The sequence below is a fragment of the Schistocerca americana genome, chromosome 2, assembly GCF_021461395.2.
Source record: "Schistocerca americana isolate TAMUIC-IGC-003095 chromosome 2, iqSchAmer2.1, whole genome shotgun sequence".
NCBI classification, from domain to species: Eukaryota; Metazoa; Arthropoda; class Insecta; order Orthoptera; family Acrididae; genus Schistocerca; species Schistocerca americana.
Genome location: NC_060120.1, coordinates 641103036 through 641119177, shown reverse-complemented (window position 1 = coordinate 641119177; position 16142 = coordinate 641103036). Strand labels below are relative to the sequence as shown.

At 47.5% G+C, this 16142-nt stretch overlaps 10 non-coding genes across 10 annotated transcripts; all 10 read right to left on the bottom strand.

Annotated features, from left to right (window-relative positions):
* Positions 1-827: 827 nt before the first annotated feature.
* Trnas-gcu lies at positions 828-909 on the bottom strand. The gene has a single exon. It is a non-coding gene; the product is annotated as a tRNA-Ser (tRNA).
* An 838-nt stretch (positions 910-1747) lies between these two features.
* Positions 1748-1829, bottom strand: Trnas-gcu. The gene has a single exon. It is a non-coding gene; the product is annotated as a tRNA-Ser (tRNA).
* An 838-nt stretch (positions 1830-2667) lies between these two features.
* Positions 2668-2749, bottom strand: Trnas-gcu. Its single transcript has one exon. It is a non-coding gene; the product is annotated as a tRNA-Ser (tRNA).
* Positions 2750-3586: 837 nt separating this feature from the next.
* Trnas-gcu lies at positions 3587-3668 on the bottom strand. Its single transcript has one exon. It is a non-coding gene; the product is annotated as a tRNA-Ser (tRNA).
* Positions 3669-4506: 838 nt separating this feature from the next.
* Positions 4507-4588, bottom strand: Trnas-gcu. The gene has a single exon. It is a non-coding gene; the product is annotated as a tRNA-Ser (tRNA).
* An 838-nt stretch (positions 4589-5426) lies between these two features.
* On the bottom strand, positions 5427-5508 carry Trnas-gcu. The gene has a single exon. It is a non-coding gene; the product is annotated as a tRNA-Ser (tRNA).
* Positions 5509-6346: 838 nt separating this feature from the next.
* On the bottom strand, positions 6347-6428 carry Trnas-gcu. Its single transcript has one exon. It is a non-coding gene; the product is annotated as a tRNA-Ser (tRNA).
* An 838-nt stretch (positions 6429-7266) lies between these two features.
* Positions 7267-7348, bottom strand: Trnas-gcu. Its single transcript has one exon. It is a non-coding gene; the product is annotated as a tRNA-Ser (tRNA).
* A 7593-nt stretch (positions 7349-14941) lies between these two features.
* Positions 14942-15023, bottom strand: Trnas-gcu. Its single transcript has one exon. It is a non-coding gene; the product is annotated as a tRNA-Ser (tRNA).
* Positions 15024-15861: 838 nt separating this feature from the next.
* Trnas-gcu lies at positions 15862-15943 on the bottom strand. The gene has a single exon. It is a non-coding gene; the product is annotated as a tRNA-Ser (tRNA).
* Positions 15944-16142: the final 199 nt, after the last annotated feature.

Genomic DNA, 16142 nt, shown 5'->3' with positions numbered 1-16142 from the left:
GCAGCTGTGTCTTTGGCGAGTGCTTGCCGAAGGAAGACATTTGTCGATTCGAAAACGCATTCAAAACATCGTACTGCGCCGCTGTTAACGTCTAATGCCATGCAGCAGTGCAGCCGACCAAGCTCCCACTCGCGAATCGTTTAATGACAGCATCCGTCCACGTCGATATCCGATCGGGGCAAAATCACCGACCCACTTATTTACTGCAGGAATAAGCATTGTATCGACATGTAGTGTCGTCTAATGCAATGAGAAAGGTGCTGTGCATACTTTTCCACGACTTACTGCAACGAAACGTACAGCTCGATACGCTACACTGATATTGCTAGCTAGGTTTTGACGTTCCCCCTAGCCCAAGATTGTCCTGCTGTTTGCGATGGAGATGGTGTTTGGGCGGCCACTGGCGACGGATGTCTGCAAAGTCAAGTCTCTCCAGTAGGCCCTGTCAAATCGCTTCTGTAGATGGCGGCCTGGCTTTAAACAAACTGTCGGAAGGCGACAGTTGTGCTACAGATGGATTATTATAGGCTTGATACGTTAAAATGACTGCGACAGGTATGCACTTAAATATAAATAACAACTCGTCGTTCGCAAATACCAACATACTCTTTGCTGGAACCGAAATTTGATTGGTTTATAGATCTCGAAATGATGTTTAATTCGAAGGGCATACGCTATGGAATGTTGTGCGCTTTCATCTGGTACGCAGTTTTGTCTCGTATTTCATACACACTCTATCTGCCACGTACACGCGCCGTTGTTTCTACTGTGTGGCGTTTCGCACGGAGAGGGAGTGACCGCAAACAAGTGCCTTACGCAAAATTCTTCGACGAGGATGGGATTCGAACCCACGCGTGCAGAGCACATTGGATTAGCAGTCCAACGCCTTAACCACTCGGCCACCTCGTCTGCTGCAACTGCAGCTGTGTCTTTGGCGAGTGCTTGCCGAAGGAAGACATTTGTCGATTCGAAAACGCATTCAAAACATCGTACTGCGCCGCTGTTAACGTCTAATGCCATGCAGCAGTGCAGCCGACCAAGCTCCCACTCGCGAATCGTTTAATGACAGCATCCGTCCACGTCGATATCCGATCGGGGCAAAATCACCGACCCACTTATTTACTGCAGGAATAAGCATTGTATCGACATGTAGTGTCGTCTAATGCAATGAGAAAGGTGCTGTGCATACTTTTCCACGACTTACTGCAACGAAACGTACAGCTCGATACGCTACACTGATATTGCTAGCTAGGTTTTGACGTTCCCCCTAGCCCTAGATTGTCCTGCTGTTTGCGATGGAGCTTGGTGTTTGGGCGGCCACTGGCGACGGATGTCTGCAAAGTCAAGTCTCTCCAGTAGGCCCTGTCAAATCGCTTCTGTAGATGGCGGCCTGGCTTTAAACAAACTGTCGGAAGGCGACAGTTGTGCTACAGATGGATTATTATACGCTTGATACGTTAAAATGACTGCGACAGGTATGCACTTAAATATAAATAACAACTCGATGTTCGCAAATACCAACATACTCTTTGCTGGAACCGAAATTTGATTGGTTTATAGATCTCGAAATGATGTTTAATTCGAAGGGCATACGCTATGGAATGTTGTGCGCTTTCATCTGGTACGCAGTTTTGTCTCGTATTTCATACACACTCTATCTGCCACGTACACGCGCCGTTGTTTCTACTGTGTGGCGTTTCGCACGGAGAGGGAGTGACCGCAAACAAGTGCCTCACGTAAAATTCTTCGACGAGGATGGGATTCGAACCCACGCGTGCAGAGCACATTGGATTAGCAGTCCAACGCCTTAACCACTCGGCCACCTCGTCTGCTGCAACTGCAGCTGTGTCTTTGGCGAGAGCTTGCCGAAGGAAGACATTTGTCGATTCGAAAACGCATTCAAAACATCGTACTGCGCCGCTGTTAACGTCTAATGCCATGCAGCAGTGCAGCCGACCAAGCTCCCACTCGCGAATCGTTTAATGACAGCATCCGTCCACGTCGATATCCGATCGGGGCAAAATCACCGACCCACTTATTTACTGCAGGAATAAGCATTGTATCGACATGTAGTGTCGTCTAATGCAATGAGAAAGGTGCTGTGCATACTTTTCCACGACTTACTGCAACGAAACGTACAGCTCGATACGCTACACTGATATTGCTAGCTAGGTTTTGACGTTCCCCCTAGCCCAAGATTGTCCTGCTGTTTGCGATGGAGCTTGGTGTTTGGGCGGCCACTGGCGACGGATGTCTGCAAAGTCAAGTCTCTCCAGTAGGCCCTGTCAAATCGCTTCTGTAGATGGCGGCCTGGCTTTAAACAAACTGTCGGAAGGCGACAGTTGTGCTACAGATGGATTATTATAGGCTTGATACGTTAAAATGACTGCGACAGGTATGCACTTAAATATAAATAACAACTCGTCGTTCGCAAATACCAACATACTCTTTGCTGGAACCGAAATTTGATTGGTTTATAGATCTCGAAATGATGTTTAATTCGAAAGGCAAACGCTATGGAATGTTGTGCGCTTTCATATGGTACGCAGTTTTGTCTCGTATTTCATACACACTCTATCTGCCACGTACACGCGCCGTTGTTACTACTGTGTGGCGTTTCGCACGGAGAGGGAGTGACCGCAAACGAGTGCCTTACGTAAAATTCTTCGACGAGGATGGGATTCGAACCCACGCGTGCAGAGCACATTGGATTAGCAGTCCAACGCCTTAACCACTCGGCCACCTCGTCTGCTGCAACCGCAGCTGTGTCTTTGGCGAGTGCTTGCCGAAGGAAGACATTTGTCGATTCGAAAACGCATTCAAAACATCGTACTGCGCCGCTGTTAACGTCTAATGCCATGCAGCAGTGCAGCCGACCAAGCTCCCACTCGCGAATCGTTTAATGACAGCATCCGTCCACGTCGATATCCGATCGGGGCAAAATCACCGACCCACTTATTTACTGCAGGAATAAGCATTGTATCGACATGTAGTGTCGTCTAATGCAATGAGAAAGGTGCTGTGCATACTTTTCCACGACTTACTGCAACGAAACGTACAGCTCGATACGCTACACTGATATTGCTAGCTAGGTTTTGACGTTCCCCCTAGCCCAAGATTGTCCTGCTGTTTGCGATGGAGATGGTGTTTGGGCGGCCACTGGCGACGGATGTCTGCAAAGTCAAGTCTCTCCAGTAGGCCCTGTCAAATCGCTTCTGTAGATGGCGGCCTGGCTTTAAACAAACTGTCGGAAGGCGACAGTTGTGCTACAGATGGATTATTATAGGCTTGATACGTTAAAATGACTGCGACAGGTATGCACTTAAATATAAATAACAACTCGTCGTTCGCAAATACCAACATACTCTTTGCTGGAACCGAAATTTGATTGGTTTATAGATCTCGAAATGATGTTTAATTCGAAGGGCATACGCTATGGAATGTTGTGCGCTTTCATCTGGTACGCAGTTTTGTCTCGTATTTCATACACACTCTATCTGCCACGTACACGCGCCGTTGTTTCTACTGTGTGGCGTTTCGCACGGAGAGGGAGTGACCGCAAACAAGTGCCTTACGCAAAATTCTTCGACGAGGATGGGATTCGAACCCACGCGTGCAGAGCACATTGGATTAGCAGTCCAACGCCTTAACCACTCGGCCACCTCGTCTGCTGCAACTGCAGCTGTGTCTTTGGCGAGTGCTTGCCGAAGGAAGACATTTGTCGATTCGAAAACGCATTCAAAACATCGTACTGCGCCGCTGTTAACGTCTAATGCCATGCAGCAGTGCAGCCGACCAAGCTCCCACTCGCGAATCGTTTAATGACAGCATCCGTCCACGTCGATATCCGATCGGGGCAAAATCACCGACCCACTTATTTACTGCAGGAATAAGCATTGTATCGACATGTAGTGTCGTCTAATGCAATGAGAAAGGTGCTGTGCATACTTTTCCACGACTTACTGCAACGAAACGTACAGCTCGATACGCTACACTGATATTGCTAGCTAGGTTTTGACGTTCCCCCTAGCCCTAGATTGTCCTGCTGTTTGCGATGGAGCTTGGTGTTTGGGCGGCCACTGGCGACGGATGTCTGCAAAGTCAAGTCTCTCCAGTAGGCCCTGTCAAATCGCTTCTGTAGATGGCGGCCTGGCTTTAAACAAACTGTCGGAAGGCGACAGTTGTGCTACAGATGGATTATTATACGCTTGATACGTTAAAATGACTGCGACAGGTATGCACTTAAATATAAATAACAACTCGATGTTCGCAAATACCAACATACTCTTTGCTGGAACCGAAATTTGATTGGTTTATAGATCTCGAAATGATGTTTAATTCGAAGGGCATACGCTATGGAATGTTGTGCGCTTTCATCTGGTACGCAGTTTTGTCTCGTATTTCATACACACTCTATCTGCCACGTACACGCGCCGTTGTTTCTACTGTGTGGCGTTTCGCACGGAGAGGGAGTGACCGCAAACAAGTGCCTCACGTAAAATTCTTCGACGAGGATGGGATTCGAACCCACGCGTGCAGAGCACATTGGATTAGCAGTCCAACGCCTTAACCACTCGGCCACCTCGTCTGCTGCAACTGCAGCTGTGTCTTTGGCGAGAGCTTGCCGAAGGAAGACATTTGTCGATTCGAAAACGCATTCAAAACATCGTACTGCGCCGCTGTTAACGTCTAATGCCATGCAGCAGTGCAGCCGACCAAGCTCCCACTCGCGAATCGTTTAATGACAGCATCCGTCCACGTCGATATCCGATCGGGGCAAAATCACCGACCCACTTATTTACTGCAGGAATAAGCATTGTATCGACATGTAGTGTCGTCTAATGCAATGAGAAAGGTGCTGTGCATACTTTTCCACGACTTACTGCAACGAAACGTACAGCTCGATACGCTACACTGATATTGCTAGCTAGGTTTTGACGTTCCCCCTAGCCCAAGATTGTCCTGCTGTTTGCGATGGAGCTTGGTGTTTGGGCGGCCACTGGCGACGGATGTCTGCAAAGTCAAGTCTCTCCAGTAGGCCCTGTCAAATCGCTTCTGTAGATGGCGGCCTGGCTTTAAACAAACTGTCGGAAGGCGACAGTTGTGCTACAGATGGATTATTATAGGCTTGATACGTTAAAATGACTGCGACAGGTATGCACTTAAATATAAATAACAACTCGTCGTTCGCAAATACCAACATACTCTTTGCTGGAACCGAAATTTGATTGGTTTATAGATCTCGAAATGATGTTTAATTCGAAAGGCAAACGCTATGGAATGTTGTGCGCTTTCATATGGTACGCAGTTTTGTCTCGTATTTCATACACACTCTATCTGCCACGTACACGCGCCGTTGTTACTACTGTGTGGCGTTTCGCACGGAGAGGGAGTGACCGCAAACGAGTGCCTTACGTAAAATTCATCGACGAGGATGGGATTCGAACCCACGCGTGCAGAGCACATTGGATTAGCAGTCCAACGCCTTAACCACTCGGCCACCTCGTCTGCTGCAACTGCAGCTGTGTCTTTGGCGAGTGCTTGCCGAAGGATGACATTTGTCGATTCGAAAACGCATTCAAAACATCGTACTGGGCCGCTGTTAACGTCTAATGCCATGCAGCAGTGCAGCCGACCAAGCTCCCACTCGCGAATCGTTTAATGACAGCATCCGTCCACGTCGATATCCGATCGGGGCAAAATCACCGACCCACTTATTTACTGCAGGAATAAGCATTGTATCGACATGTAGTGTCGTGTAATGCAATGAGAAAGGTGTTGTGCATACTTTTCCACGACTTACTGCAACGAAACGTACAGCTCGATACGCTACACTGATATTGCTAGCTAGGTTTTGACGTTCCCCCTAGCCCAAGATTGTCCTGCTGTTTGCGATGGAGCTTGGTGTTTGGGCGGCCACTGGCGACGGATGTCTGCAAAGTCAAGTCTCTCCAGTAGGCCCTGTCAAATCGCTTCTGTAGATGGCGGCCTGGCTTTAAACAAACTGTCGGAAGGCGACAGTTGTGCTACAGATGGATTATTATAGGCTTGATACGTTAAAATGACTGCGACAGGTATGCACTTAAATATAAATAACAACTCGATGTTCGCAAATACCAACATACTCTTTGCTGGAACCGAAATTTGATTGGTTTATAGATCTCGAAATGATGTTTAATTCGAAGGGCATACGCTATGGAATGTTGTGCGCTTTCATCTGGTACGCAGTTTTGTCTCGTATTTCATACACACTCTATCTGCCACGTACACGCGCCGTTGTTTCTACTGTGTGGCGTTTCGCACGGAGAGGGAGTGACCGCAAACAAGTGCCTTACGTAAAATTCTTCGACGAGGATGGGATTCGAACCCACGCGTGCAGAGCACATTGGATTAGCAGTCCAACGCCTTAACCACTCGGCCACCTCGTCTGCTGCAACTGCAGCTGTGTCTTTGGCGAGTGCTTGCCGAAGGAAGACATTTGTCGATTCGAAAACGCATTCAAAACATCGTACTGCGCCGCTGTTAACGTCTAATGCCATGCAGCAGTGCAGCCGACCAAGCTCCCACTCGCGAATCGTTTAATGACAGCATCCGTCCACGTCGATATCCGATCGGGGCAAAATCACCGACCCACTTATTTACTGCAGGAATAAGCATTGTATCGACATGTAGTGTCGTCTAATGCAATGAGAAAGGTGCTGTGCATACTTTTCCACGACTTACTGCAACGAAACGTACAGCTCGATACGCTACACTGATATTGCTAGCTAGGTTTTGACGTTCCCCCTAGCCCAAGATTGTCCTGCTGTTTGCGATGGAGCTTGGTGTTTGGGCGGCCACTGGCGACGGATGTCTGCAAAGTCAAGTCTCTCCAGTAGGCCCTGTCAAATCGCTTCTGTAGATGGCGGCCTGGCTTTAAACAAACTGTCGGAAGGCGACAGTTGTGCTACAGATGGATTATTATAGGCTTGATACGTTAAAATGACTGCGACAGGTATGCACTTAAATATAAATAACAACTCGTCGTTCGCAAATACCAACATACTCTTTGCTGGAACCGAAATTTGATTGGTTTATAGATCTCGAAATGATGTTTAATTCGAAAGGCAAACGCTATGGAATGTTGTGCGCTTTCATATGGTACGCAGTTTTGTCTCGTATTTCATACACACTCTATCTGCCACGTACACGCGCCGTTGTTACTACTGTGTGGCGTTTCGCACGGAGAGGGAGTGACCGCAAACGAGTGCCTTACGTAAAATTCTTCGACGAGGATGGGATTCGAACCCACGCGTGCAGAGCACATTGGATTAGCAGTCCAACGCCTTAACCACTCGGCCACCTCGTCTGCTGCAACTGCAGCTGTGTCTTTGGCGAGTGCTTGCCGAAGGAAGACATTTGTCGATTCGAAAACGCATTCAAAACATCGTACTGGGCCGCTGTTAACGTCTAATGCCATGCAGCAGTGCAGCCGACCAAGCTCCCACTCGCGAATCGTTTAATGACAGCATCCGTCCACGTCGATATCCGATCGGGGCAAAATCACCGACCCACTTATTTACTGCAGGAATAAGCATTGTATCGACATGTAGTGTCGTCTAATGCAATGAGAAAGGTGTTGTGCATACTTTTCCACGACTTACTGCAACGAAACGTACAGCTCGATACGCTACACTGATATTGCTAGCTAGGTTTTGACGTTCCCCCTAGCCCAAGATTGTCCTGCTGTTTGCGATGGAGCTTGGTGTTTGGGCGGCCACTGGCGACGGATGTCTGCAAAGTCAAGTCTCTCCAGTAGGCCCTGTCAAATCGCTTCTGTAGATGGCGGCCTGGCTTTAAACAAACTGTCGGAAGGCGACAGTTGTGCTACAGATGGATTATTATAGGCTTGATACGTTAAAATGACTGCGACAGGTATGCACTTAAATATAAATAACAACTCGATGTTCGCAAATACCAACATACTCTTTGCTGGAACCGAAATTTGATTGGTTTATAGATCTCGAAATGATGTTTAATTCGAAGGGCATACGCTATGGAATGTTGTGCGCTTTCATCTGGTACGCAGTTTTGTCTCGTATTTCATACACACTCTATCTGCCACGTACACGCGCCGTTGTTTCTACTGTGTGGCGTTTCGCACGGAGAGGGAGTGACCGCAAACAAGTGTCTTACGTAAAATTCTTCGACGAGGATGGGATTCGAACCCACGCGTGCAGAGCACATTGGATTAGCAGTCCAACGCCTTAACCACTTTTTTTTTTTTTTTTTTTTTTTTTAAATGAATAAATTCCTCCAAAGTAATGCAACGGAATGTATTGGTATGCAGCGAACAGCACACATACGGGGGAAAGGGAAAAGAGAAAAAAGAAAAAACATCCCTAGAAAAACTAGTAAAAACAAGAACCTTAACTTCAAATTTAAAGTAATTCGACCCGTGCGTCATGGAAAGCCGTACCTGGAATGCACCACATCAACCAACTTGAAACTGAAAACGCCGATTGACCACCTCGGTCATTTCCACACAGCAGTAAAAAAAAAAAGCAAATTTAAAGACACAACGAGAGCACATAAAAAAAGGAACAATTGGTAAAAGTATGCCCCATGTGAGGCTCGAACTCACAACCCCGGCATTGCTCACGGCTACTGCCTGATAAGGACCGTGCGCCAACCAATTGCGCCACTTTATTTTTTTTTTTTATTTTTTTTTTTTTTTAAACGAAACCCGTAACCTTCTATGAAAATAAATTGGAATGGTGAAAAAGACAACGAAAAGACTTCGCCCTTGGGCATAGTAGAAGTGCTGCTCGAAGAATAAACGTAACATAAACACAGCTTCGTATCGCACTCAATGAAAGTTCCTGTAGCCAGTGTCCAGCGAGTCAGTGAAAGCCGCAGTGTGAGGGGGAGTCCGGACGCGACACAGAAGCAGTGGGGCCTCTTCGCGGCACCACTGGTGTCCCGCGGCCCGGCCTCACCCCTTCACACTCAGTTGACCTATCCGATACCCATGCGATGAAACGCTATTTTAAGCATATTGCCGAAGAGTTTCCCATGATTCGGGTACGTACATGTTTTGGCGAATTCGATATCCATAAACATCTTGAATTCCAAATAATTGTCACCGCCAAAATTATTAAAGACGTAGCTGGAATAGGTACCCAGCAACCACAAAACTGCATTGTTTTTCGTCTGCGGATAAAAATGCACATCAGGACGAGACAGTAGTGCTGACGAAACATTGGCGGTTGTAGTCCTGGTAATAAGAGCTATTTTTTGTCGAAGCCAAACCCAGTTCTGGAGACGGTCCCCGCAGGTGTAACGGTGGATAACTGTATCCGTCAGTTGGCAGCGACGACAGAGAGGGGTGTCACTGAGCCCGATTTTATGTAACCTCTCGTTCGTGCTAACCACATCATTGATGGCTTTGTACCAGGCAGTGCGAGCATCGGAACTGAGGACACGGGAACTGACATTGCGCCATACAATATCCCAGTTCATGCCACCGAGCTTCGTTGCCAAAGGATTCGTTCCTTCGTGTTGTCTCCAGTCCGCTATTATGGCTTGTGCAGTTAAACGTTGAGAGTTTATGACCTCTTTACCGATGTAGCTCCGTGAAAGATAATAATCTCTGATATGTTTTAGCCGATAACTGATGGGCTGAATATTCAGCGGTGGGTCAAGACTTTGCGGCCTGACGACAGTGAATAATTGCGCTGTAATGCCGAAAGGATCATTGTTAATTATAGCGGTCGTCCTTGTAACATAGAGAGCCATCGCTTTCACCTTGATATCTACTAATCCCATCCCTCCATTCTGGGGGTGGAGTGTCGCAGTTTTGGCAGACACGCGAAAAATTTCCCCTCTCCAAATAAAATTGGTCACCTTCGACATAATGTGCTTAGCAATGACTGCAGGCAGTGGCAGGAGCTGCGCCGTGTAGAAAGCTTTGGATAAAATACAGGAGTTGACCAGATGAATCCGATCAAATTGATTGAGGCTTCTGTGGGAATTGTCAATGAGAGCACCGTTAAGTTTACGCACTATTTCCCTCCAGTTTGCCGCCGCCATCTTTAAAGAGGACGCCGTCAATATGATGCCGAGAGCCTTGTGGACGCTGACTTCCTGGGCGTAGCCAACTCGCAAATGCTGGAGGCCACAGAGGTTAAGAAATTTACTTTTCTTGTCATTCAATTTAGCCCCCGACGCCAAACAGTATTGCTGGAGGTGAGCCGCTATAGTGGTGACGTCATTCTCATTGCGGACAACCACACCCACATCGTCGGCATAGGCGCCTACGACAGTTTTTTCTCCTGAAAGTGTTAGCCCTGTGAGTTTCGCCTGCAGTTGGAGTAACAGAGGTTCGAGTGAAAGAACAAAAAGTAACATGGACAAAGGGCTGCCTTGTGGAATCCCTCTGTTGATTTGAATCGGTTGGGTTAGTTGCGAGTTGACAGAAAGCCTTGCGTTGATCCCCAGTGCCATGTTTGTGATCATGTCAATCGCGTTCTGCAAGAAACCGAATCTTTTCATGGTTTCAAGGAGGTACTCGTGAGCGACGAGGTCAAAGGCTTTAAAAAAGTCCAGAAAGATCAGCCCACACTTCACGTTACTGGCGTTCGTTAACGCAATGATATCCCGGTAAAAAGCTGCCGTTTGCAATACAGTTCTCCCGAAGGCACATGTCTGCTGACGTCCAATGAATTTAGCAGTGAGGGGCATCATTCGCGTGTTGATTGCACGGGCGACTATTTTATAATCGGAGTTTAACAATGAAATGGGGCGGAAGTTGGCGATATTTTTGGCACCTCTGCCTTTAGGGATAAGCACAATTGTGCATTCCTTAAAGGCAAGTGGTATAGGCTTCCCTTGAAAAACTTCGTTCACTAATTGGGTGATTTTGTCCCCGATGATGTGCCAATACCTCCTGTAAAATTCAATGGGTAATCCGTCAGGACCAGGGGACTTCCTGATCCGCGAGTGGCAGACAATCTCCAAAACATCTTTATTACTAAATTCTAATGAAATTGTATCATTGTCTTCTCTAGTTATAGGAGAGGAAATGGCACTAAACAGTTCGTCATAGCAGCCGTCATGAGTAGCCGCTGACGTGTAGGTGTCAACAAAATAGTCGTGTAGTGCCTTGATAATCTCTCGCTGGGTGTCGACAGTCGTGCCATCACCGAGTTTCAGGGCCTCAATAAAAGTCCTCCTTCTGTTCTTAGCATGTTTGACAAGGTGGTATAGAGCGGCTGTTTCATCGTCCCTGACCGACTTCACTTTAGATTTGATCTTAAGACCTTCCAGTTGCATCCTCTTAAGATTGATTAATTTCGCCTTTATTTTTCGAATGTCGTCTATTCTGGTGTGCGCGGCGTCGGCTCTATCAAAGAGGTCGCGTAAGATAGTGTAGTAGAACTCCATCGTCTTCTTTATCGCGGCTGCTCTTTCAATACCGAAGAATATAACAACTTTTCGCAGTTTGGGTTTTGCATGCTGAGTCCACCACGCTATGGTGCTACGAAAGTTTGCGGTAGTGCGCAAGCACTGCTCCCAAGCGCGTCGCACCGCCGCCTCTAGGTCAGCATCCGTTAATAAGGAGACGTTCAAGTTCCATTGATTTTTATACCAACGCGTTGGTTGTGGCAGCAAATTCAGGCACGCAACGACACCACTGTGATCAGAGAAGCTGGAGGGTATTGTTTCAATTTGTAACAAGACATTCTCTAAAACGTCGGAAACATAAATCCTGTCAATTCTGCTGCAGGAATTCGCGACGATGTGTGTGAATCGTACCAAGGTCGGGTACCTAATTTCCCACGCGTCTTTCAGTTTGAGGTCGGTCACGAGACGCTTTAATTCAGGCGAATAATTAAAATTCGGGGACTGATCTTTCTGGGATAAAACACAATTAAAATCACCTCCAATGATAACACGTTCGGGATTTTTCCGTAACAAATAGATGATTTGTTCCTTAAAAAAGTTTGCTCGTTCCGCCCTATAGGTACTGCCAGAAGGCGCGTACAAGTTAATGATGGTGACGCCAAAAACGGTGACACCCACACCTCTACCGGAATCTAACTTGTCAACCTGAGTGGCGGGAATGCCTTCTCTAAGTAAGATGGCAGTCCCCACGTTCGAGTCGGGGGAAAAATTTGTAATAGCAACAAAACCAGGAAGAGTTAAGTGTGGCATGGCCACCTCCTGCAAAAGAGCGATATCTGTTCCCGACTCATAGAGATATTGTTTTAAGGCACTCAGTTTCACCTCCGACCGGATTTTATTAATATTTAATGTCGTGATCGTATAGGCCTGCGACATTATGACAGTACGTGGAAGAGGCGGAAGGAGCAAATATCTTTAAAGGGCAACATCTTCATGCCATTCCATATTTGTGGCCGGGAAATTCGTGTCTGTGACGTCACTGAGTTGTATTCGTGCGTCTTTGTTCTTACTCTTTTTACGCACAGCATTTACATTAGGTTGCACTCGGATCCTGGGGCGGACACTGTGGAGCACCTCTGCAGCTGGCGTCGTGGGAGGGTCGTGGGTGATGTCAAGCTGCTCTCCCGGCACATCCCGCGAAGGGATGGCACGCGGCGACACCGCCGGCGAGCGAGCAGCTGAACTATCACCCGCACTATCAGCCTGTTTGGCAACATTCTCTGCCCGCAGCTGTTTGTTGTCACCGACAGACCCGGACAGCTGTGGTTGTATTATTTCCTGGAGTTGTTGACAATCCCCTTGTTGTGAGTCCTGAACCGAAGCGGCTGCCACGTGATGTGTACCGTTTGCGCTCAGAGATGTTTGTATACCACCATCACAGGCCTCTGTGTGTGTACTTCCTGCAGGAATGTGAGCCACACGTACAGGTTGGTCGGCCTGAGTTGGCTGTAGCGGAAGTTCTAAGGCACTAGCCAGCGGCAACTGCTTAACTTCCACGGAAGTATCGGCACTTGAAATTGTGGGAGGAGAAGCGTCCACAATAGCCTCACCGATCGGAGCTTTCGCTTCCGAGCCGGATTCCCGATCGTCCTTTTTCGCGGTCTCATGCGCACTAGAGGTGTCGGTATCAGAGGCACTACTGTCACAAGTTCTGCGCCTCTTATTGGTCGCGGCATCGAGTTTTGCAGGGGGCAACGCACCTTTGTCTCTCCGAACCAGAACCGGAAACTCATTAGAACGAATTTCTTGTTGCTGTTCCAAAGGCATTTCAGAATTAGGGAGCCCAATCTCCGTCATCGGCTTGGCTGCCACTACATCCGCCAAAGTAAGCCTTTTACGCTGCTGGAGGGAATTCTTTAACACAAACATGCGCCTGGGGCAGTCTTGACGCAAGTGACCACTCTCATTACAGATATGACAGGTCGGTGTTTGGCCAATATAAGTAACGTGAGCCTTATAGTCACAAACAAGTATATGGGATGGAATATTCTGCTTGACATGCATTTCTACAGATCGAACGCCACTGTAACATTGCAACCTATGTTGACTTGACCACCGTTCGAGTCGAATCTGTTTAACGTCACCGAATTTGGACAGTACCTCCTTTAGATAACAATTTTCTACTTCAGGGGGTAAGTTGAAAATACGCACGTTCGTGTAGTCTACATCGGCATTGGAAATGAGCACTGTACTTACAGAGTCGTCCCGGTGTCGGAAAATAGCACTTCCTCCGTGCTTCGTCATGATCTTCTCCAGTAATACAGGATTCAGTAATTTAACAAAGAAACAATACTGCTCGGTATCATAATAGGCGGTGTGCACTTGGTCAGATGTAATCCCAATAACATCAACGATCCAGTCATGTATCTCCAGTGAACTCGGTTGCACAGATCGGGTGGACTTGTCGAAATCAAAACGGAGTGTACACTTTCGCGGAAATAACCTGGACATTGCAGCAGATAGCGAGCGGTAAACCCGCTACAATAAGAACGCAACAAAAATACAAATGGAAAACGATATAAACTGCAGAATAACACAACACTAGCAAACAGTAATATGAGTGGAAAACACGCCTTGTGAACACGCGGTGGAGCGGAGCACTGACACGTCCGACCAGCACGGTGTCGCAAGCGCGACTGACCACTCGGCCACCTCGTCTGCTGCAACTACAGCTGTGTCTTTGGCGAGTGCTTTCCGAAGGAAGACATTTGTCGATTCGAAAACGCATTCAAAACATCGTACTGGGCCGCTGTTAACGTCTAATGCCAAGCAGCAGTGCAGCCGACCATGCTCCCACTCGCGAATCGTTTAATGACAGCATCCGTCCACGTCGATATCCGATCGGGGCAAAATCACCGGCCCACTTTTTTACTGCAGGAATAAGCATTGTGTCGACATGTAGTGTCGTCTAATGCAATGAGAAAGGTGCTGTGCATCCTTTTCCACGACTTACTGCAACGAAACGTACAGCTCGATACGCTACACTGATATTGCTAGCAAGGTTTTGACGTTCCCCCTAGCCCAAGATTGTCCTGCTGTTTGCGATGGAGCTTGGTGTTTGGGCGGCCACTGGCGACGGATGTCTGCAAAGTCAAGTCTCTCCAGTAGGCCCTGTCAAATCGCTTCTGTAGATGGCGGCCTGGCTTTAAACAAACTGTCGGAAGGCGACAGTTGTGCTACAGATGGATTATTATAGGCTTGATACGTTAAAATGACTGCGACAGGTATGCACTTAAATATAAATAACAACTCGTCGTTCGCAAATACCAACATACTCTTTGCTGGAACCGAAATTTGATTGGTTTATAGATCTCGAAATGATGTTTAATTCGAAGGGCATACGCTATGGAATGTTGTGCGCTTTCATCTGGTACGCAGTTTTGTCTCGTATTTCATACACACTCTATCTGCCACGTACACGCGCCGTTGTTACTACTGTGTGGCGTTTTGCACGGAGAGGGAGTGACCGCAAACGAGTGCCTTACGTAAAATTCTTCGACGAGGATGGGATTCGAACCCACGCGTGCAGAGCACATTGGATTAGCAGTCCAACGCCTTAACCACTCGGCCACCTCGTCTGCTGCAACTGCAGCTGTGTCTTTGGCGAGTGCTTGCCGAAGGAAGACATTTGTCGATTCGAAAACGCATTCAAAACATCGTACTGGGCCGCTGTTAACGTCTAATGCCATGCAGCAGTGCAGCCGACCAAGCTCCCACTCGCGAATCGTTTAATGACAGCATCCGTCCACGTCGATATCCGATCGGGGCAAAATCACCGACCCACTTATTTACTGCAGGAATAAGCATTGTATCGACATGTAGTGTCGTCTAATGCAATGAGAAAGGTGTTGTGCATACTTTTCCACGACTTACTGCAACGAAACGTACAGCTCGATACGCTACACTGATATTGCTAGCTAGGTTTTGACGTTCCCCCTAGCCCAAGATTGTCCTGCTGTTTGCGATGGAGCTTGGTGTTTGGGCGGCCACTGGCGACGGATGTCTGCAAAGTCAAGTCTCTCCAGTAGGCCCTGTCAAATCGCTTCTGTAGATGGCGGCCTGGCTTAAAACAAACTGTCGGAAGGCGACAGTTGTGCTACAGATGGATTATTATAGGCTTGATACGTTAAAATGACTGCGACAGGTATGCACTTAAATATAAATAACAACTCGTCGTTCGCAAATACCAACATACTCTTTGCTGGAACCGAAATTTGATTGGTTTATAGATCTCGAAATGATGTTTAATTCGAAGGGCATACGCTATGGAATGTTGTGCGCTTTCATCTGGTACGCAGTTTTGTCTCGTATTTCATACACACTCTATCTGCCACGTACACGCGCCGTTGTTACTACTGTGTGGCGTTTTGCACGGAGAGGGAGTGACCGCATACGAGTGCCTTACGTAAAATTCTTCGACGAGGATGAGATTCGAACCCACGCGTGCAGAGCACATTGGATTAGCAGTCCAACGCCTTAACCACTCGGCCATCTCGTCTGCTGCAACTGCAGCTGTGTCTTTGGCGAGTGCTTGCCGAAGGAAGACATTTGTCGATTCGAAAACGCATTCAAAACATCGTACTGGGCCGCTGTTAACGTCTAATGCCATGCAGCAGTGCAGCCGACCAAGCTCCCACTCGCGAATCGTTTAATGACAGCATCCGTCCACGTCGATATCCGATCGGGGCAAAATCACC